The sequence below is a fragment of the Dendrobates tinctorius genome, unplaced genomic scaffold (assembly GCF_039654945.1).
Source record: "Dendrobates tinctorius isolate UK_male_01 unplaced genomic scaffold, ASM3965494v1 ptg000001l, whole genome shotgun sequence".
Lineage (NCBI taxonomy): Eukaryota > Metazoa > Chordata > Amphibia > Anura > Dendrobatidae > Dendrobates > Dendrobates tinctorius.
The window spans coordinates 636,916-661,632 of record NW_027361669.1 but is presented as its reverse complement, the minus strand read 5'-3'; the positions used below and the strand labels follow the sequence as shown (position 1 = coordinate 661,632).

At 42.2% G+C, this 24,717-nt stretch overlaps 1 protein-coding gene across 5 annotated transcripts in view; it reads left to right on the top strand.

The window, feature by feature from the left end:
- Window positions 1–24,717, top strand: part of ARHGAP26 (Rho GTPase activating protein 26) — a 605,933-nt gene that overhangs the window by 195,345 nt on the left and 385,871 nt on the right. The window lies entirely within an intron of this gene.

The following is a 24,717-nucleotide window of genomic DNA, read 5'->3' as shown; positions in this document are numbered from 1 at the left end:
AACCACCATTTTGCCAACCTCAGCCACGGTTTCAGGTGTTCAGTAACCCCGGGTGGATGGCAGCAGCCAATTCTACCGCCCCAGCTTGCTACAGCCAAGACAAGGACCGGCGGGTCACATATAGAGCCAACCCACTGGGTAGAATGCGAGCTCGCCAGCCCAGGCCGAGGGGGACCAGGTCCCAGAGATCCTCAGCCAAATGACTCGGAGCACTCGGTACCTGAGGACGGCAAAGTTTTGCCACAGCTGGAGCATGGTAACACACGACTCACGGGTGGCGGAACCGGTGTCCTCATGGTACAAGATAGAGCTTATCAGGTACCCCCCAACCCCCAAAACGTTTTCTCTGTCCCAGCTCCCCAAAGTGGAGCTCCGGGCAAAGGCGCTGCTAAGGGCTGTCAATTCGCTCCAGCGCAACGGGGTCATTGTTCCCGTACCAGAGCACGAGACGGCTCAGGGGTTTTATTCCAATCTGTTCGCAGTCCCCAAAAAAGGCGGGTCAGTCAGGCCAGTGCTGAATTTAAAGCTCCTGAACAAGTTTATCAGGATCAAACATTTTCGGATGGAATCTCTCCGTTCAGTAATATCGGCCATGGAACGGGGAGAATACTTGGCGTCAATCGACGTCCAGGATGCCTATCTGCTTATCCCTATCTTTCCTCCGCATCAAAGGTTCCTACATTTTGCCATCGATGGTCGGCATTTCCAGTTTGTAGCACTACCCTTTGGACTCGCCACCACCCCCAGATTGTTTACAAAGGTAATGGCAGTTGTCATGGCCATCGTACACTCCTGGGTCATAGTCGTCTTGCCATACTTAGACGACCTCTTGGTGAAGGGCCTCTCATTGCGGGCATGCGAGGAGAACATCAGCATCACGCTGGACACCCTTTCTCGTTTAGGATGGTTGATCAACGAGAAAAAATCGTCCCTTATCCAAGCCCAGAGGATTTCTTTTTTAGGGATGATTTTTGATACCTCCCGAGGGTTGATAATTCTCCCTCAGAACAAGGCTCTAGCGCTTCAGCAAGGGGTCAGAAAGCGTCTGCAGCCAGTCCCTCACACCATTCGTTTTGGGATGAGTGCTATTAAAAATGGTGGCGGCAATGGAAGCGATTCCGTTTGCCCAACTTCATCTTCATCCCCTGCAGCACGCCCTCTTGTCAGCCTGGGACAAGAGCCCTTTCACGCTCGATTACTGGTGTCGGTTGTCCTTCCAAGTCAGGCAATCCCTACAGTGGTGGACACACAGTTCCTCCCTTCTGCAGGGGAAACCTTTTCCCCCAGATCACTGGCTAGTGGTCACAACCGACGCGAGCCTCCTCGGCTGGGGAGCCGTTTTTTGCCACCACACGACTCAGGGACGATGGTCGCAGCAGGAAGCACACCTACCGATCAACTTGTTGGAGATACTAGCGGTCCGGTTAGCGCTGCAACAGTTCCAGCACTTGCTGGCAGGCCGTCCTGTTCGGATTCAGTCGGACAACGCCACATCGGTGGCGTACATAAATCATCAGGGGGGCACTTGCAGCAGGGCGACCATGCGCGAGGTGGAACACGTACTCCTCTGGGCCGAGAGAAACCACTCTGTAATTTCGGCAGTCCACAATCCGGGCGTGGAAAATTGGGCGATGGACTTCCTCAGTCGGCAGGGTGTCGCATCTGGGGAATGGTCTCTGCACCCCGAGGTCTTCCAGCAGATTTGCCAATGGTGGGGAACACCGGATGTGGATCTGATGGCCTCCAGGGGGAACGCCAAATTGCCCGTGTTCGTTGCTCGGTCTTTTTTTTCAATCCCCAACATCTTGGCTTTTCTCCAGTCGGGTTTAGACTCAGGGTTGGCCCCAAGTTCGCTTAGGAGACAGATATCAGCCTTGTCCGTCCTTTTCCAGAGGAAGATTGCTACAAATTTGCAAGTGAAGACCTTCATCCAGGGGGTCTCCCATTTGGTACCTCCCTATAGGGCTCCGCTGGACACCTGGGACCTTAACCTGGTTTTGGGGGTCCTGCAGGAGGCTCCTTTTGAGCCGCTGCAAGACATGTCTTTGTCATACCTGTCCAGGAAGGTGGTGTTCTTGGTAGCCATAACTTCCATTAGGCGAGTCTCGGAGTTGGCGGCCCTGTCATGCCGAGCCCCGTTTCTCACATTTTTCAAGGATAAGGTGGTTCTCAGGCCAGTTCCCCCCTTTCTGCCAAAAGTGGTGTCCTCTTTTCATATTAATGAAGATATTGTCTTACCTTCTTTTTGTCCGGCGCCAGTACATCGTGTGGAAAAAGCGCTCCACACACTAGACCTGGTGAGAGCACTCAGGAGGTACTTGTCACGGAAGGCACCCTATCACCAGACGAATACGCTGTTTGTCCTCCCCGAAGGGCACAGGAAGGGAGTCGCAGCCTCAAAAGCGACCATAGCCAGATGGATCAGTGTAACGATTCAGGAGGCCTACCGCATTGGAGATACGCCAGTTCCAGCAGGGATCAGGGCGCACTCGACTCGGGCGGTGGGCGCCTCTTGGGCGCTTTGGCACCAGGCTTCGGCGGAGCAGGTATGCAAGGCTGCAACCTGGTCCAGCCTGCACACATTTACTAAACATTACAATGTCCATACTCGGGCTTCGGCGGATGCGAGCCTGGGTAGAAGGATACTCCAAGCAGCGGTAACACACCTTTAAGCAGGAGGTGCATGTGGCTTGGATCGGTGTCAATCTCCCACCCAGGGACTGCTTTAGGACGTCCCACAGTACCTGTGTCCCCCAATGAGACGAAGGAGAAACATGGGTTTTTGTGAGAACTCACCGTAAAATCCTTTTCTCTAAGACGCTCATTGGGGGACACAGCACTCACCCTGTTAGCCAAGTTGGCTCTTCTTTATTTAATCCATATGCATTTTTGTTGATGATAGGGTAGTCCTTTTCCACAGACATATTATTATCTGCATTTAAGGCTGATTTGTTTTTGTGTTCTCCTACTGCTTTTGCACTAAACTGGTTTCCGCCCGCAATCGGGGAGAGGGTGTATGCGGCGGAGGAGCAGCTAACCTTTCTTTGTTCACTTAGTGTCAGCCTCCAGGTGGCAGTAGCATACACCCACAGTACCTGTGTCCCCCAATGAGCGTCTCGGAGAAAAAGATTTTACGGTGAGTTCTCACAAAAATCCATGTTTCTCCAGCAGGCCCGCTATCCTTATGTTAGTTCTCCTGTGCTGATTTTCAAGATTCACTTTTTCACTAGAAGCATTGATTTGTTTCTTTAATTCTTCAATTTGAGCCGGCATAGGTTTCCGATTATCCTCTAAATGTGAGATTCCGTGCTCGCCCTCTGTGATTCTGAAACTTGACTTACAGATAATTAAAGTCCTGCTGGAGTTCATCCACTTTAGTTTCCAACATGTCTTGACAATTGTTGATGGCTGACAGAATCTGGGTAAATTTCTGGTTGTTTGTTACGGAGCAAGAGGATCTTTGAGGAAAATGCGGTTGAGAAGTCAAGTGTTCATCGTCTGCAGGCAGAGAGAAATCCAGCGTGCAACCTTGTGAAGCAATTGGGATCCTGGAGTATTGTTCCATTTTTTTAGTTTTAACAGCTCTAATATACATCAGTACTCTGGCTGACGTGGAGGTGTTCTCGCCAGCAATATTCACTTGTTCAATGAAGTCCCCATCATTAGAATTAATATCTGATGAACAAGACTGGCCAACTTGGAAGCACTCCGCGTGTTTTTTTAATTTGTATTTGCCATTGCAATTTCAGTTGTCTTCCTTATTGAACTGTTAAAAGCAGAGACCAAATTCAGGAATATATTAACGGCTGAAAATGTGAATCCGGAAACAGTCATAGTTCATAATGAGTAGATTAATTGTCTAATGAATATGCTGTGTTGCTGTTAAACACAAGAAGGTGCCAGTGTTGCAGAAGATTTAAATTAGATATTCAGGACTTTGTGAAAAATAAAAAATGTGCCTTAGCACTAAGTTGATGCCTAACTGCCTGCTGTGCCAGTGACATTCATCACTGGCACAAAGCGACCGCTCCTGTCGTCGATTCTGCTGATGTCACGTTGACAGAGCAACAGTTTCTTTTCTGCTTCTCTCTATTGACGGGGCAGAACGTCAACGTCATTCTATTTGACAGCCGAATTCCCACTGCCTAACTGGGGGAGCCGACTGTCAATCAAAATGGCGTTGGAAGCTACACCCCATCGACAGAGGGGGGGTCGAAAAGAAGCCTCTGGTCTGTTTATGTGACATCAGCAGAGGCAGTTGAATTCCCTTCAGGAGCGATCTGTGAATGCTCTGTTTTGGAGAAGAACAGCGCTCTAAAGGTACTGTCACACTAAGCGATATCGCTAGCAATATCGCTATAACTTGTGACGTTATAGCGATATTGCTAGCGATATCGCTGTGTCTGATACTTACCTACGACCGGCTCCCCCGCTGGTTATCGCTGATCGCGCGAGAACGTCCTGGACCGTTTCTCGTCGTCAGCTTCCTGCGGCGCTTCCTGTGGAGAGACGAGCGTGGAGCCGGGTGGGAGGACGTCTTCATTGCCTAGTGTGACAGGTAAGTAGCGACCCTCGTCCCCAGCGATGTCGCTGGTGAGATCTGCCTGTGTGGCAGCTCACTAGCGACCACTCAGCGATGCACCAGCGATCCTGACCGCGTCATATCGCTGGTCGGGATCGCTGGTACATCGCTAAGTGTGACAGTACCCTTAGCCTGTTCTTAGGCACATATATTTTTTTTTTTTTTTTTTTTTAAAAAGTCCCAGATATCCTGTTTAAGTAGAATCCAGCAAAAAGAATCCCATCACAGATAAAATGGGAGCTGTGAAACGTCAATAAACTCACGACAGTCAGTTAGGTCAACGCTTAAATCTGTACTATCTGCAGCCACTGATCAGGAATAGAGATGAGCTAATTTGTTCAGATTCGGTATCGAATATTTTTTTTGTCATATTCATCGAACGTCATTAGAGTCAATGGGACTAGAAATTATTGAATATGTTCAGAACTGATTATTAAACATTAAGCATGAATAGTCAAAATCAGATTTGGGGACAAAAAATGTACAAATTTGCTCATCTTTAGTTAGGAACACTGCTGAAGAAGGAAGCTGTCCCTGCACTGTTAAACCCCTGTGCAATACGGATTAGGAGAAATCAGGTCTATATTTGTACTGGACTCCACGTGAGAGGCATTAATAACTTCATCCAGCTTTTTGTGGGGATTCCTGATGTCAATCCACCACATCACCCTGGACGTCACCCTCACTACTTTTCACGATTTATTCACTCACCATGTGGCAGTAGTATCTGCTTCACACTTGACTGAGCAAAATCCACACTGCTCAGTAGCTAGGCTAACCCTAACCCTAAAGGCCCCGTTACATTTAACAATGCACCAGCGATCCCGACCACAATATGACCCTGTCAGGATCGCTGGTGCATCGCTAAATGGTCGCTAATGAGCTGCCAAACAGGCAGATCTCACCAGTGATGCAGCAGCGGTCGGCGGTCATACTTACCTGTCAGACGCGGCGAGTGTGACGGTCTTCCGCCTGCGTCCATGGCTCGCTCGTCAGCGCCAGCTATCGCTGATGCGTCACAAAATCAGTGACACTTTAGCATATCGCTATGTGTAAAGGGCCCTTAAGACTACGTGTAGTCAAAAAGTTGTGTTTGGACAAACGGCAGGGCTCAGAATGGAAAGGGAAATATTTGAATTTTGGAGCACAAATTTGTCTGAAAGAGATGGCGGGGCACCATGTCGCATTTGCAGGGCCCTTAAGGTGCCTAAACAGCAGAAAACACCCCACAAGTGAACCCCTGTTTTGGAAACCAAACCCCTCAAGGATTTTTTCCATGGGTGTAGTGAGGATTTTGAACCCACAGGTGCTGCAGAGTTTGACATTAGGTCATCATATTAAAAACATTCATTTTTTTTTTCACAAAAGTCTTGTTTTAGCAGAAAATGTCTCACTTTTGCAAAAGGTAACACCATTAAGTGGACACCACAATTTGTTACCAACTTTCTTACGAGTGTGGAAATACTCCAAATGTAATAAAAAAGTTCTGTTTGGACTAACGGCAGGGCTCTGAATAGAAGGGGCATAATTTGAATTTTGTAACACAAATTTGCCTCTATTTAGAATAGGTTTATATATTTGCAGAGCCTGTTTTGTTCAATAGCAACAGAAAGCCCCCATAAATGTGTTTTTTTTGTAAATTATACCCGCCAATGTATTTATCTAGGATGGTAGTGAGTAGTTTGATACCACCATTTTTTATGCAGTTGATGCAACACAAGTGTGAAAATTTACAGTTTGCATATTTTTCACTATCACGGTCATGAATCTTTTTGTACATTCTAAGGAGTACACCTCAAATTTTATTGCACTAGTTTTTGTAGTAATTGTCTATGTACGAGTGGTACTCTTGGTGAAGAAATGGCATCATTAATTCCCAGACAATTTTACCCGGGATGCCATTTATCTGAGGGCAGTTTGGTGGGTTTATTTTGCGGTCCCTACTTTCATATACCAGAAAGGTACACATGTACCCTGTTGTGATTTTGCACATTTTGTATAATCTTACACCATATTTGACTCACTTGGAAGGGATAAATTGGTGGAATGACAGACTGACCTTAAAACTCATGAGGGACACGTCGACTGCAACATTTTGCTCTGGTGAATAGGAATTTAGAAATCTTAGGAGGGAAATTAGGGATCTCAATTTGTTAAGGCGATCATAGCTGGAACAATTTCTTGGGGGGGGGGGGGGCTTGGGTATTCACTAAAATGAAGGACTATCATTAGGGCTTCATAATGGGCTCGGGAGAGGGCATCTGCAAATACCTGGGTGCTGTGGACAGATTCTGTTGCCAAGTATTAGCAGACAGGGTTTTTTTTACTAAACCCATGTTGAGGGGTAAGGCCCCCAATTTTTTTTTTTTCTTTTCAGAGACATTTGTGGGAATCCAGGAACTGGACTGGAAGCCACTGGGTTTTTGGCAAATATATTATTGGGCATATAAATTGGTTTGATGGGCAATTAATTGTAGGATTACTGGGGTAACAAAAATTTGGAAAAATTCAAAGGGATAAAATTGGTGACATGTAATTTAATTCCAGGGGCTGCTAAAAAGATGAAATTTGAGGGGAAAATGCATTGTTGGGATACGACAATGGAGGGGGGACTGTGGAACTTGGTCCTGCCTTTAATGATTCAGCAGTGAAGACCGACTCCATTACAATTGGGCTGTGGGATCCCGTGGAGGAGGAGGAGTCATCACTGTCTGAAAACTGTTCTGCTTCAGAAGTAGATTTGGTTTTGCTGCTGGAGCAAAGTGGGATGTACTCCTCCTCTACAGTAAACATTTTGCGGGCCATTGTTTTATACGAATGCCTAACAACAACATAAAAGCTTACAATCTAACACTATTAAGCCTAACCTAATCGAACACTAGTAGACCTAATGTAAACAGTAGAAATTTTTTTATTTTGTTTTTTAAATTTTTTTTTTTATTTTTCAACAAACTCTTAACACCTAGCCCTAAAGCCCAACCCTAACTTTAAGTCTAATGGCAAATAAATAAATAAAAACATAAAACTTAAATCTGACTAAGGGGATGACAAATAGTGTGAGCTTTTGATCACTGTGATCGCATCTATCACAGTGTTAAAAAGTCAGGAACCATTAGAAAAACATCCCTGTTGTTGCCGGGTGTTGGCACAGCGCATGTACCCGCAATTTTGCTTCGGGAAGAGGATGAGGTGGGCTGAGGGATGCCATCTCCAGTACTGTGGTACCGTGTGGGGATTGGGGGCATGATTTATCTCTCCTCTGACATTTTAGATCATGTCAGAGAGCGAAATGATTTTGAAATCAGACTTTACTTTTTTTTTTATCGTTTTGTCGTTATTCAGTGAATAACAGCGATCATGTGACAGAGGACCGGAATAATGGTCCTGATCATGTTCGTCAGGTTCTCGGCTGCCCTCAGTAACTGAGATCCTAGAGATTTTCCGACGCGTGGAGGGGCGCTATTGACTTATTTCTCAGCGCCATTAAAAAGCGGTCCTGAGGAATAAGACTCCTTAACTGCCACCGTTAAAAGGCGTATTGTCGGTCGTTATGGGGATAAAATGTTTGTACAGTACTGTACCACAGGAGTACACAGAATGAGGAATTCAGCTGCCTGTTGGCACCCTGTGATCCCATCGCCTGCATTGGGGTGGGGTTTGTGATGGACATGAAAAATTGACTGTCCCACCCTTACCCCCTCTGACGTGTGAGGAACATGTACATCACATGGAGAAGTTAATAAAGTGATGGGGAAATTTTTGTTTTGCTGTGTTATTAGCTATGTAGTGTACTTACATTTCTAAATTACAAAACTTGGCAATAAACACCTGATTGTAAACTTTTGTCATATGAAGATCATTGTCAGATTTCCAAAAAACGGAGGCTAAATTTAACTTATTTCTGTAATATGATATACTATTACATAATGGGTGGGTGGGATTCAACACAGACTGTCCTGCTATTAAATATGCCATTGCTCCATGCTAGCATCCTGACAGTTTAACCCTTTAGCTTCTGCGATCATTATGGAATGCCTCATCGGTGTGGTTGACCGAGTGAGAGGGCTCCATCTAAACCTCCATCAGCTCTTATGCAATGCAATCATGGAGTGGACATGGTTATGATGGCAAGTCGAAGCCTAACAATCTGTACAGGAGCCAATTATCGAAGCTTATTAGGTGTAATGCATTGTTGAAACTGGCAAATGATTAAAGGGAACTTGTCACCACTTTTTTGGCCTACCAGCTAAAAATATTTAATAGTGTCAGCTATGCGGTCCACAACTAGTTCTAAAACACCCTGACTCCCCATGTATTGCCCATAAAAACCTTTTTTATTTGTCCGGCGCTGTATGTTAATCTGTTCGGTCCGGTCCGATGGGAGTTGCCTCTGTTCTATCACTCCACCCCTCCTCGGCTTGCTGTACGCATTCTTTGCGTCACTACTGATTTTCGGCTTTGCCCTCAGTTGGGCAAAGCATACTGCGCACGCGGCAGGTCTCATTTCAATGCGCACGCGCGAAATATGTATGCATTCTGCGATCTTCACAGAATGCTGGCAGTTCTTTGTAATTGCCTACCAATGGTGTCCCAGATGTGCTCAATGGGAGACAAGTCTGGAGTTTATTTAGGTCACACAGGCAGGTCGCTTTCAGTAGCACAAGCAACATGCCGCCTGGGGTTGTCATGTTGAAAAACCGTTCCTGGGATGCTTTCACACACTCTTGTGAAGGCCTTTCTTAATAGTGTTGCCTACGTGGTCTTCAGACCAACTTCCGGCGATCATTGTGTCAAACACGATGCAAGACTCATTGCTGAAGAGGATAGACCTTCATTGTTGCCTTGCTTTACACTGGGCCTTTCAGAGTAGTGGTGTGAGTTCACTGGAACATCTGTAGCTGAATGTCTGGATCGTAGCTCAATGTCGTGCAAACGCTATCTAATGGTTTGTTTAGACACCTTAGGCTTGGCATGTTATGTCTAATTTCACTTGCAGGACAGAATGGAATGGATTACTCAACATTATTCAACCACATGGGTAACGCCATGAAGAGTTCCTAATGAGTAACAAAACACAGACGCTTGTTGCTCGTGCCTCTGGGAACAGCTTCCATGGTGTAAACGTTCAACCATGGCCTGCAGTGTTTTCAGATTTGTCTCTTATTGAGCACATCTGGGACATCATGGTTGGAGCTGCCAGTGGATCTTGATGATATTCATGCCCAAGTACAAATAGCATGGCAGGACATTCTCAGACAATCATTAATGGCCTAACTGATAGCAGCCAAGGCCTATAAGTGAGTCTATGCCTGCAAGTGGAACTCAAACTCAATACTGAATAAATTGAGATGTTTTGAAAATGTTACCTTTTTCACCATTTGCATATAATTAACATGTCTCGGTCCTGTGATTTTTATAATTTCACTACTTTTCCTTCTTGGTGTTCCAATTTCAATGTTGAAAAGTTTATATAAATTCTCATCTTGGGCAAGGCTGCATGTGTTCTCTTCAGAAGAAAAGTGGTGGATGTTGGTTTTAGAGAACAAAAATCTCATTTTTAGGCTTCTCCTCTTTTCCATTGAAGTCTGCTGTTGGAGGTGAGGTTGGACACTCCCCATTGTTTTTTTCCATTTTGTAACATTCATCTAATGTGTGGTCACTTAAATGCCAGCACGGTGGCTCAGTGATTAGCGCTGGAGTCCTGGGTCCGAATCCCACCAAGGGCAACATCTGCAAGGAGTTTGTATGTTCTCCCCGTGTTTACGTGGGTTTCCTCCGGGTACTCCGGTTTCCGCCCACATTCCAAAGACCTAGTGATAGGGAATTTAGATTGTGAGTACCATCGGGGACAGTGATGAAAATGTATGCAAGCTGTAAAGCGCTGCAGAATATGTTAGTGCTATATAAAAATAAAGATTACTATTATTATTAAGATTATTATTATGCCAGACAAGCCATGTGACCGCTTTTGTTCTAGGGATTAATTACTAATTCATGGTGGGATTTCATTTTAATTTTTCTTATTTTTTAAAGACTTGAACACTTTTGACAATAAAAAGAACATTTTATCTGTTGTTGAAATTGATCATTCCGCTTAGCTTGTGATATAAGTCCCCTTACTTGTGTTTGGCTCATGTTCAACTTTCTCTTCCAAAACTATTGTCTCTTACCCACTAGGTGGCAGGCTAAGCCAGAATATCGGACATAATTAGTATTCCAAGCCTACTGAAAAGAACTAGAGAGTGCTGATTTGTCTCCCCTTAAGTTTTGTTCTTGTTGGATCCTGATGTTTGAGACTGATTTGTCCCAAGTTGCATTTTTTTCTCCCTCCTTCCCCCTAGTCTTCATTAAATCGACACACCCACTTGGAACGCAAGCGTTCTGTTTTCTTCCCCTCCTTATGCTCTGTGTTTATCAAAACGCTGCATTCTGAACTCCAAGCACATGGCAAAGGATAAAACAAAAAAAACCTCAAAGGAGCAGCTTCTGAATGTCCCCTCAGTCAGGCTTCAGCAAAGTGCAGAATGTTGTGGGGATTTTCAATTAAGGCTTTAATTTTGCAGCCGCTGTGACAGGGAAAAGGGCACCAGGGTAATATAGCAGGTCCTCCGGATTAGTGTCAGGTTTACACAACATAATAAAATGAATTTCAGACATGCTCTGCTGAACCTACTCCATCTGTTCAAAGGTAAATCAGATGGCTTTGCAACGTGAAGTAGGACATTGCCAAGCCGTCATGTTGCCATGGTGATTACTATGGTCACATTAATAAATCTGAACTCTGATAAAGGCTTAGTTGAGTCCCCAGAGAACTGCATATTCTTTAAATGTGATGCTTGTCCAAATTACCTGTGAAACACGCTTTTCCGCAGGCTAAAACCTCATGTAACGGGTTATGTGATGGGACTTAAACTATTTAAGTTCCTCTGTCTAACGGAATAACGTATGGTCAGAAACTGATCTGAAACATACAAGAGGAAATAAATTAGTAGTAAAAATCAAAATGGGCGAGCTATGTGAGCTCCCACTTTCTGGCATATTCTTTAGTAATGTCAATGGATTTGTTTATTTAAAAGATTGATAAACAAAAAAATTTTTTCAAACAAAAGGTACAAAAATATAAAAAAAAAAAAAAAAACAGAAAAAAACATATTGACCTTCCTTATACCCATGCTTCTGCCATCGTAACTCCTCTGATAGTCCTGACATGGGACCACTATAGCAAGTGAAGGGCTGTAGCTGTCACATTGCGTGTCCTCATGGCAGAACTTCGTAGCAGCAAGAGGTATGGGGGAGAACTGATTTGGTAGTGGATCTGTGTGTTATCATTTACTAAATTCCTCTTAGTAATATTAGTGTTAATGGTTATAGTACACTTTTATTATTATTTTGTTTATTTTTTTATTTGCTAGACATCTCTTTTGTTATACAGGCTTTACAGATTTTAGGTTTCTGTCCGGGTTTCTCAGTATTTTTCCTTTAGTGATGACCTATTGCTATAATTCGTATATAAAATTGTGCCAACTTCTCCTCGATAATGGATGTCTAGGGAAAGAAGGATGAGGCATGACAGATTTTGCTATGATATGTAATTTATTCTCATGTAAGCTGCTGGCAGAAGTGTCTCCCCCGTTAAGAACATATATGGGAGCTTGGCTGACTGAACATGTGTATGAGGAAGTTGGATCATCTTAAGGAGTTAATTTTCCAATGCCTGTCTTGTCCCATGCATTGAATTGAAAGAATATGTTAACTCTGAATTTTTTTTCAGAAACTTTTGGAGCAGAAAATCTCTTGCCCTTCAATCAAAAACTCATTGATTTTGAACTCCTTGTGGTTTTTAGGGCATTTTTGCTCCAAAAACTCCACGAGAAACCACACTAACATAACCTAATTCACACGAAAGAGGCTAGGTTGGAATTCCTTGTACAGCACCAATGTAGAGAAGCCCTCAGACCTTAGTCCCTGCCACATTGACATCTGTGTCGCTCAATAGTCAGAATATTAGCGCATATCCTTACGATAACATTGAGAGATGAGGTAGAACTACGTAAAACTGATGATGCGCAATTAGTTATGAAGTGCGCACAGAATTGTACTGAAATCTATTGCAGTTTTATTTTTTATTTTTTTCAAAGCAAAGGCTCTTCATTGTTAAGCTTTATAGTAAGCAAAAAGAGAGCAAGAATGGGCAAATAAAATGTCGTTGAGTTTCTAATCTTGCTGTTACCAGTGCATCATAGCCCTTCTGTAATGATACCACGAGGACTAAGTAGCGCATCGGACCATAAGACGCACCCCAAGTTTAGAGGACAATAGGAAAAAGCATTTTTAATGTTAAAATGGGAGTTCATCTTAGGCCTGTTTCACACTTCCGTTTTTTCAAATCCGTCAAAATCCGTTGTTTTCCGTAAAAAAACGGATCCGCCATTTTTTGCAGGATCCGTTTTTTTTGTCCCATAGACTTCCATTACGGTTACCGCGGATCCGTCAAAAAAACGGATCCGTTTTTAAAAAAACGGATCCGTTTGCATCAGTTTCCGTCAAAAAAACGGAAACGGATCCGTTTGGCGGACACAAAAACGGAAGTGTGAAACAGGCCTTAGTCTGAATTTAGCTTACATGGTGTTGTGAGGTGGAGTGGGGTCACAGAAGGCAGGAGCAGTGTCACCGCTGCAGGAAGGTGGAGGTGGCAGGAGTGGGGCAATGCTGCGAGCTCTGGGCTGGGAAGATGAAGTGTCCCCGGGGTGAAAAGCAGGAGCCATTGATCTCGCGGCAGTGGGCTTTATCAAGCATGCTAGATAGACTGGTATTGTTGAAACATTACATTGTAATTTGGCAGAATAAAAAGATTTTTTTTTTTACTTCACTCAAGTTTAGATGCTGTCCTTTTCTACTGATGATTAATTTATTCAATTGAGCTCCTTGGAGACTGGGATGCATTTCTGTGGGTATGATTACCTGCTTCCTGGAAGTCCTTATATAATGCTGCGGTTAACTTTCTACTTTTGAGCTGAGACCTAAATCTGTGCCGCTGCCATTTTGTTGAAGCCCATCGTCAGGAGATCAATGGTTCCTACCTCACACCGCCGGGACACCTTCCTCCTCCCAACCCAGGGCCCGCAGAATCGACCCACTTCTGCCACCGCCAGCTTCTTGCAGTGGCAACACTGCCTCCTATGACCCATCTCTGCCACCAACCCCACCCCTCCTTGTTAGGATACATTCAGAATTTAAGACCCACTCCCATTTTCCTCCCAAATTTGTAGGGAAAAAAGTGCATGTTATAGTCCGAAAAATATGGTACTTTTAATAGTGAACTCACATTAAAATCCTTAATATTTTACATCCAAGTTATATTTTTTTTTTTTAGTTAATGGGGTTTTTTGTTATTGGGAAGCCCCAATTTTAAAGATTTGTTGGACACTTAATTGGCCGATTGTCACTAATCCTTTTCTCTGCCCCTTGGCAATACTTTTCCCCTTCAGAGGCCAGTAAAATAATAGCTAGACATGTGGGGTCCTCCAAAGTGAGTGTAGCTCTTGTATAATGCTGTCTGGTTAGTAACTGCATAATAGTGGTTGGATGTTTCTTTGGGTTTTGGAGATGATCGATTTTTTTTTTTTTTTTTTTTTTGTTGTTTTTTCAAGCCTTGCTTTTATCGGAGCTATGTTATTGCTGCTACAGTAGGTTTCCATTATAAAATGAACCGGAGAACTGTTCTTATTCTTTTCAGATGTTTGCATGACGGTGTGGTCTGTTCTTACCAGTGAAAGTGCTGTATGTTTGCTGCCTGTGCAGCCCTATATGCTTGAGTTCTAGATGCCAACTTTTAGCTTCAAAATCATTACAGTATTTGGTTTTTGTGGGTTTTTTGCACAAGTAGACAAAACCGTTTTATGTGGGACAAAAAGCTGTGTGCTTGGAAATGTCTCATTTTCTTCCCTTCTCTGTTTTATTTTAACACCGTCTCCTGTACAAGAGATCTGATTTAGTTTTAAAAGTAAAAAAGAAGTATTAAAACGGTTGCAGGTTATAGTTTAGTTTTTTATATACATCTGCTTACATTAAATGCCGCTTGTGTTCGTTCTTCTGTGGGACGCCTAAAATTTGGAGACATCAGTGGTATTGTGAATCACTTATAGAAAGGAGGGAGGAGGAACACTTGGCAACTTGGTCTTTCCTGCGAAACATACAGACAAATGAAAGATCTTGTTATATTTATTTAGTAGCCCTCTGAAATCTCTATTTCTTTCCTTTGTGCAGGGAACCTTTGCTGATCCGTAAAACATTACGTTAGCTTTCCACTGTATAAAAAAATATTTCCTTTGCTAGACCAGCTGACCTTTTAGATATTGTAAATTATTACTGGGACTGCCAAACTGAGGGTGCTTTGCTTTTTAAAAATGTGAACACGTGAAATTTCTCTCCAAGGCTGGATACGACCACTCTTTTATAACTAATTTAAACTATTAGATGTAGGTAAGCAATATTGATCCTACAAAGCTGTACAGTGCAACATTTGTTAACAGTGATCAATGTATGTGTCAAATCTACTTTTAAAAGATCTTTCTTTTTGGGAAAAAGGTTAGGGAAAGCACATGGAAAAAAGGATAGCATGTTAAGATTTTACAGCAGTGTCCCGGATCCTACACTTTATAGTTGTCCATGTAGACAGTTCTATAAGAATGTGGAATTATATTTTGTAGAGACTGGCGAATCAATTCACAGGATCCTGGTCCAGCACCCACTGTTGTGAACACTTTTGACCTGACTTCTGAGTTTGGTCTCCCTCTGGTGGTTGCTGCTAGTAATGGAGCTGGTCGGGTTGACAGAAGTTAATCACCTGAAGAGGATGATTGGGGTTCAGGTATTACAGACTGGGAAGATTTAAGTCAGCAAGCTTCCCTCAGTTGTTGCTGGTGATTTGGTTTTGTTCCTGTGCATTTTGAAGTCCGCTTGCCCCCTGCTTGGTCCTGCATCGTTCAGATAAGTTATTTGTTTGCTGGAATCTTTTTGCATTTGATCCAGTTTTTGCTTTTCTCTGCTTTCTGCTTTGCTGTGTGGGTTCAGCATTGTTGTCTGCTGGGACCAGTGCTGGACTCCATTCCATATGCCACAGCTTATGTCAGTCTGTTCAGTATTACTAGTTCCCTGTTATATCAGTATCTCTTTCTTTGCTTCCAGTTTACACCAGAATGCTGATCTAATGGGGGAGAGGTCGTGTGGCCTCAGTATTTTTGCATATCAGACGTTTTGGATTTTTCTTGGGGTTTTTTGCGTGATTGCAGACAGTATCTTTCCTGTCCTGTTTTATCTAGACAGTTTGGTCCCCATCATTTGCTTACTCTATTTTCTGCCTGTGTTTGTGCCTCATCTTGTCTCACCGGCAATATATGTTTAGGGGCTATCTATTCCTTTGGGGTTCTACTCCTGGGCAGCTTAGCTTTCCCCTTTCTTGCTTTAGGCTTAGTTAACTCTTTGGCTGTGCCGAGGTGTCTAGGGCATCGTAGGTACGTCCCACGACTAATTCTAGTTGTGTTGTTAGTTTTAGGGGTCTGCAATCCGCTTAGTTACGAACCTTTCTGGTTGCCTAGCTTATTCCTCGGCTATCCTCCTTGGTGACCTAATCATAACAGCCCACATTAGTAGTTCATGGCCATTGGATGGGAACCTTGTCACCTGCATTCTACCTGCTATCATCTTCTTTTAAATATGCTGGTTCTGTTGCCTTGCATTGACTTCAGCGCTAATGTCACGTCAACAGCGCAGCAACCCATCTGTGAGCTCAGCGGCTCTAAAAGGGGGCTTTCTGTCCATACAGGCTGAGCCACAGAGCTCACTGATTGTTCTCTCCCACTCGTGTATATTCCATCCTTTTATGCGAACATTTGTTATTTAGATGGACAGCACACCCCTGCAGCCCGGATGGAAATGGTGTTGCAACATGGATACCAAAGATTAAATATTTTTGGTTTAGTTTCGCCACATACTTATTTGACGAAGTTAGTAAAATCTAAAAATATTTTTCCCATAAGATGATTGTGGAAGCAAAAAAAAAATAAGCAAAATGGCATTGTCAGTGCTTTTTTGGGGTATGTCGCCTCCCAAAATAATGGAATGCAGAAGAATGAGGTGTGTGTGTGTGTGTGTGTGTGTGTGTGTGTGTGTGTGTGTGTGTGTGTGTGTGTGTTATATGTAACTTTTTTTACTTACATAGCTTTTCTGCCAAAAATTACAACTTTTTCGTATTTTAAAAAGTTGGTAAGGGAACATTGGCGTGGCTAGCTATGCAAATAGATTCATGCCATATTTATAGACTTCAGAGGTGTTAATCTAATGATGTACAACATTTATAGAACATTATTTATTTGATCAATATGACACAAATAACTCAACCATAGGCTAAACTGACTTAAAAAAAAATCTCTGAAGATCAATACCTCAAATCTCTCATGATCAATAGACCATAACTTGTCCATATGCTATCCATTTGAATGTGGAAAGAAAAAAAAAAAAGTTTCTTCACCTTCTCAATTCAGTCAGTCCGTGAAAATCGGATGTCATTTGAGGTGGTCCGATGTTTTCCATAGATCAATATATTTGCATTGCCGAGTTTGATTCAACACGAAGATCAAAATTGTACTTGTCACCGATCTTTTTGTTCAGACCCCTCATTCCGAGGGGATTGAATCGTGCATAGTCTCACAGAATAAGATAGGTACCTGTGCCATCCGATAAAACCATGGAAAACTTTAGTCCAATAGAAACGGTCGTGTGCATAATCCCTAACAGAGGTTCTTCTCTTAGGGCATTTACTTTTTCCCCCTCTAAGACACTGCCCAATCATAACAAAACAGTGCCTTTACATTTCTCCCTCTGCCCAATCATTACAAAACCACATCATAGAAGTGGGGTGGGGAACTCGCACAGACAAAATCAAAACCAGTATTTTCAATGTGATTGGGTGAATCTATGTCTCACTTGACAAGTTGAGCATGCCTCCCTCCTGTCGCTTCTTGTCATTATTAGGAGAGGAAGAGAGCTGCTACGTGGAATTCTAGAGCCATGAAGATCATCATAGGACAGAGTTTATCACATACCTCTAGTGGACCCAGAGCGTTGTATCAAAGAAAACTGAAATTGACAGGATGCCTCAATACTAGCATTAGAGTCACAACCCACAAGGGTCGGTACAGCTGACGGCACAACAAACGCAAAAAACAGGATGAGGAAAGAGGGAGGAAGGCCCTAACAGTAGGGAACAAAGGATAGTGTACCTCCTAACACAGCCTGTGCCTATCCCTAAGCTCCCCTAAAGCTCTTAGCAGGTCCTCCTCCTGCTGCCATCACGTGCCTAGTCCCTAGCTGTCGCCTCACTAAACCCTGGGTAGTGTACTGTGTTATGAATGAGTCACCGTAGGAGGCAAAAACAGGAATGCTAGCTAAGTCCAGAAAACCAGAGAAGTTGGCAGCTATCGGATTGCAGACCCCTGAACCTATCAACACAACTAGCAGTAGCCGTGGGGGGTTCCTACGATGCCCTAGACCCCTCGATCACAGCCGGAGGACTATATAGCCTAAAGACAGAAAAGGAAATCTGAACTGCCCCAGAGCAGACCCCAAAGCAAAAGGCAGCCCCCAACATATAATGACAGTGAAGCAAGAAGAAAGAACACTAAAACAGACAGAAAGATAGACTGAGCAAAGACGGGGCCCAAGCTAACTAGATAGGAAAGGACAGGAAGGCTGCTGTCTGCAATCCGTGAAAAACCCTATGAAAATAAGAGCCAACAGACTGACAGTGAAAAAGGCCCTGAAGACGCTAGGCTTCAAAAAAGCTATGTCAGTACTCAGGAATATTCTGAAGACAGAGCAACCGGCAAAAGGAGATTCAGCTCACCCCAGAAGGGAATGGCAGAATCCAGAAAAGCAAGGCAAACAAAAACAAAACACAAATGCGAACAGGCAAAGCAGAAAACTTAGCTTTAGAGGAGCAGGAATCAGACTGGTATCCTAGAAGTCCACAGAGAAATCACCCGCAGGGCAGAAGGGCGTCAGCAGCCTTATATCCAGTCCGTGACTCCACTCAGCCAGTCATCCTCATTAGGCTCAGGTGCCTGATAATCAGGCTCATTACCTTCCTTTACCAGAATAGGGAGTTCACCAGACCTCAGTGACGAAGGGGAAAATGAACTCACAACAGTACTGGCCAGTAAGGACCCTAAAATCACCATTACAGATGGTACAAACACAGGGGATAGTGACAAGCACGAGACAGACAAAGTAATTAAAGAAGCAACTTGGCTCCAGGCTCCGCTGCCAAGCTCCACACCGCAGAGGATACGGAAATAGGACACGGAACTCCACAGAAGTAGCAGATTCAGTGCTGACACCAGAGAGCTGCAACTCAAAGGCTGGTTTACATAGAAAACTTTATCACCAACAGTCAGCTGATGTGTCAAGTGACTATTTAAAGGATGGTGGGAGTGGTCACCACCCACATCAGCTGACCAGCAACACAGAAACTGCTATCAAGCTGCCAGCAAGGAAACTGACATTAATCCTTGCTGGCCAAAAGTAAAAACCATGTTTAAATTCAAGCAGAACCATAGCTGTCATGACTCCAAAAATGAGTTGTGACAATTGGCTCCAGAGTGTTTTGTGACCACCACTGCGTTTTACTGGTCCACCCTACAGCTCTCTTCCTTTTCTGACACTATAATATGTATTTTGCTGTGAAATCCCAGAAAATTTCACCCTTGTTAAATTAAAAATGTTGACTTTCCATATAGAAAATTTCTGTAGAACGTGGATTACATTTGTAAAAACTCTTCTGCTTGCCTGGTATGGTATTATTCTGCCGACTTTATCTGCCTAAGTCTGCAGGTAAAAATCTGCAGCAATTTTGGTATTTGTGGACTCGCCTTGACAATATCTGAATCGATAGGACAGAGGTTTTAATGTTTCCTAAAATACATTGGGCCATACCCTGCAAAAATGAAGCTGTTATGCAGTGTACATAATGTATACGTGTCTACATGTTACATATTAATATTCAATAACCATCACACATATATACACATAAATATTACACAGTGATGCATGTTACAGTTAGATATTACACACATAAATACAAGTGCTTCTCACAAAATTAGAATATCATCCATTAATATGCTTGGATACAGCACTCTGTGAACAGCCAGCATCTTTAGCAATGCCCTTTTGTGGCATACCCTTCTTGTGGATTGTGTCAATGACTGCCTTCTGGACATCTGTCAAGTCAGCAGTCTTCCCCATGACTGTGGACCCTACTGAAACAGAAGGGACCTTTTTAAATGCTTAAGAAGCCTTTGCAGGTTTTTTTGTTAATTATTGTAATTTACTGAGATAATGACTTTTGGGTTTTCATTGTCTGTAAGCCATAATCAACATTAACAGAAATAAACACTTGAAATAGATCACTCTGTAATGACTCTATATAATATAGGAGTTTCACTTTTTGTATTGAAGAACTGAAATTAACTTTTTGATGATATTCTAGTTTAGTGAGAAGCACTTGTACATACCACAGACACACACACACACAGACTTCACACCCAACCCCACTCATACATTTTGCAAATACATGTATGCATAATACACATAAGCCAAAACTGTGTACAAATAACAGAAGTATGCACAGATACAGCACACACATAAATTTTATACAAATACACAGTTGTACACACATTACACAGACATCTACCTTTTTTTCTGAAGGTTGCAAATGTCTGATTCTGCACACATTCTGCAGAAAGGTCCATTACTATCCTGCTCCATTTCACAACAGCAATGGTAGATGGCATAGAGGGTGAGAGGACAAGAAGGAGCAGCTAGCACACCAGATAAAGAGAGTGAGCAGTTTTGGTTGGTGTCGGGGAAGTGTTTTTTTTTTTTTTATTTTTTTTTATAGTTTATTCTACACTGCAGACAAAACATATCCAGCTGATAGCCCCTAACACCCATTATTTTACTTAACCTGCCGATATTGAAACTGTGCCAGCAGTTTCATCCAGAGGCAAGTAGAGTGAGCTCTCCTGTGTACAGGAGAAGGCAGCCAAGATAGTTACCAGCTGAAGCATCATTTACCCGACAGCCGTTTAAGATTTATGGTGGGCTTTAGCATTGACTTCAGAGCTTTATAGTTGTATGGCCACGTTCAGTATTTGGTCAGTATTTTGCATCCGTATTGTAAGCAAAAATTAGGAGTGGGTTAAAAATGCATAAGCGGTGCACATGTTTCTATTCCACTCCTAATTTTGGATTACAGATACTGATGTAAAATACTGAATGTGTGAATGTAGCCTAAGGATTTGCCTACACTGCCATGTAACATGGCCGTGTGCTACCTGATGTTTTATCGGATAGCACTCAGCCCAAAGTTATTCTATGGAGCAGTACAGATCTGCGATTATTTTCTCATGCCAATGCGGTATGAGAACAATTGGAGCATACTGCGAGTAGCGCCGATATTCGGATCACACACCCATACATGTCTGTGGGTGCGTGTGAAACATCGTACTACATCTGGATATTATCTGAGTGCAGTCCGATGTACGCTTACGGAGACCATTGAAAAATTAAGTTATGCTTCTCCTCACCTGTGATCCGATTCTCTAATGCGAAAGAATCTGAACACACTCAGATGACACTTGGATCAGTAGCATTGAACATATGTATAGAGCCCTGGGGGTGCTTTCTTCATAAGCAGCTATTCAGCTCTTCAAGGTGGAAGGTGGCTGTTGGACACATAGTGGTTGAAGAAATGTATCACAGAAGTTTATTTCCTCTATGATGTAAAACCTGAAGCAATTCTCTAGTACTCGAAGTACTAAGAGGGGTTATTTGGCCATAACATGACTGGGTTTTAATGTGAGCAGCTGAAGAGTTGGGTGGGACGCTACTCACGACGCTACTCACCATAACTTCACCCCTGCGTGTGGTTTGCATTGTATAATGAGGCCTGTTTGTCCCATACATGTCTGTGTGTGCAGGTATGAAAATCTCCAGGATTATGTGCCTTTACTGAAGGATTAAGAATATGGTCTGTAACCCTATTTTATGGACTGTTTACTTTTTCACTTTGTGCCAGACAATCTTTATTTTATTTTTTTATATATCACTAACATATTCTGCAGCGCTTTACAGTTTGCACACATTATCATCACTGTCCCAGATGGGGCTCACATTCTAAATTCCCTATTAGTATGTCTTTGGAATGTTGGAGGAAACCCATGCAAACACGGGGAGAACATACAAACTCCTTGCAGATGTTGTCCTTGGTGGGACAGGACCCCAGCGCTGCAAGGGTGCAGCACTAACCACTGAGCCACCGTGCTGCCCATATGACTGTATTTGAGTTTTTCTGTGATGTTTATGAGGACTGAAATAAACCAGCCGGACTTTTAAATAGAAATGGTTCCTGTGATACCTCAATTCGCTTCCAAGTTAGTAGAATTGTTACAAAGGCCATTATGTTGATTTTGGTTGATGGGTCATGCTCTATACTCTACTGAGGTTGTGGAACACTGCATTGGGTCAGACCCACAGGAGGGACTAAAGGGAATATAGGGAATAAAGGAGTATAAACTTAATCTGTGGGAGAGGAGTAGGGCTAACAATTTGGGAATAACGTATATATTGTATCTCTAATTAGAAGATTTGTAGGTAGCCCTGGAGTATTAAGCCAAGAATACATATCTTTTGAAATTTACGAATCAAGGTGCATTTAAGATGGACTACTCTTGATTTACCCAATTTACACAGTTACTGTATGAGTAGCTTTGGAAAACTGAGTCAAAGGTGGATCTTGACAGGAGATAGCTCTTCTTGGATTGCAATTTAAAAAGCCCTTCATAAAGATAGACCACTATGTCCATTAAATGTAGAATATTTAGTTGACCCATCTTTATCTCTGCCAAAACCTTTACTCCTTAAATCTGCTATTACTTCTTGGAAACAAACCCTTTTAGCCTTCTCAGAAATTGAATCTCCTTTGATTTGCAACATATTTTATTAGAAACTTTTTGGAATTTCTTCTTTATAACCTAAATCTCTTGAGTTGTAAAAAAAAAAAGGAATCAATAATATCAGATATAATTCTAGATAATTCTTTAATCTCTTTGTAGATATTACAACTTAAATATAATTTACCAGTTTGAGACTTCTTAACTGATATTTTAAGAAAAAGGATTTTTCTTTAAAACTTCCATTAACAATAGCTAGTCTTTTGAACAATCCATCAAACTCCTAGATTTGGAAAACTAACAATATTTATTACAAGTTTAACAAAGATATAGCCTTGATAAAGGATTGAATATCCAATCTTCGGGAAAAAAATTACAATGTAAATTTGGTGAAGACCAGCTCTTAAAGGCTCTGGATAGCAATTATTCTATCTCCTCTTGCGCTATTCTTCAAGAAACTTCAACTACACAAATACTAAATACAATTTTTCCCTCACAAACAACCAAACACTTGCTAACAACATGATAGAAACCATCTTTACCTCCTACTTTATCTGAAATAATAGAGTATCACTGCACAACACCTTAACATCGAAACAATTAAAAAATAGAATGAAGATGAAGTCCCTGATTTGGCATATTCGCAGATAAAACTACATTTAATTGAGTTAATAGACTAATGATCTTTGTTTAAATATTTCATGTTATTTTTATTTTTTTTATTACCGAACTTGAGCCTATTTATGTAAAACAGATTTTTCTTTTTACCCCCAGTATCCTTTTTTTCCCTATTCTTACCTTTATTCCACTATTCCTGTCTTACTCTTTCCCTTAATACTCTATAATATCATAAAGCCAATAAAAACATTTAACCCCTTCACCCCCCGAGCCTGTTTGTACCTTCGTGACCAGGCCAAATTTTACAATTCTGACCAGTGTCACTTTGTGGCAATAACTCTGGAACGCTACAATGGATCCCACTGATTCTGAGAATAGTTTTTTTCGGGACATATTGTACTTTATGATAGTGGTAACATTTGTTCGATATGACTTGCTTATGTATGTGAAAAAAATGGAAATTAGGCAAAACACAAAAAATGGTGTATACCAGACATTCCAAATGGCAGTATAAGTACGAAAATAAACTGGAGAAATAATATACAAAAAAAGCTTAATTGATACCACACAAACTCTAGTAAGTGTATATAAATCCATTTAACCCCTTTACCCCCAAGGGTGGTTTGCACGTTCATGACCTGGCCAATTTTTACAATTCTGACCACTGTCCCTTTATGAGGTAATAACTCTGAAACGCTTCCATGGATCCCGGTGATTCTGACACTGTTTTCTTGTGACATATTGTACTTCATGTTAGTGGTAAAATTTTGTTCAAATAACTTGTGTTAATTTGTGGAAAAAAATGGAAATTTGGTGAAAATTTTGAAAATTTCGCAGGTTTCCAACTTTGAATTTTTATGCCCTTAAATCACAAATATGGCACACAAAAAACTTAAGTAACATTTCACATATGTTTACTTTACAACAGTACAATTTTGGGATCCAAATTTTTTTTGTTAGGAAGTTATAAGGGTTAAGAGTTCAGCGATTCCTCATTTTTGCAACACCATTTTATTTTTACGGACCACATCACATTTGAAGTCACTTTGAGGGGTCTATATGATAGAAAATACCCAAAAGTGACACCATTCTAAAAACTGCACCCCTCAAGATGCTCAAAACCACATTCAAGAAGTTTATTAACCCCTCAGGTGCTTCACAGGAATTTTTTGAATGTTTAAAAAAATGAACATTTAACTTTTTTTCACAAAAAAAATTACTTCTGGTCCAATTTTTTTATTTTACCAAGGGTAACAGGAGAAATTGTACTGCAAAAGTTATTGTGCAATTTCTCCTGAGTACGCTGATACCTGATATGTGGGGGGAACCACTGTTTCGGCGCATGGCAGAGCTCAGAAGGGAAGGAGCGCCGTTTGACTTTTTCAATGCAAAATTGGCTGGAATTCAGTTCGGACGCCATGTCACGTTTGGAGAGTCCCTGATGTACCTAAACAGTGGAAACCCCCCACAAGTGACCCCATTTTGGAAACTAGACCCCCCAAGGAACTT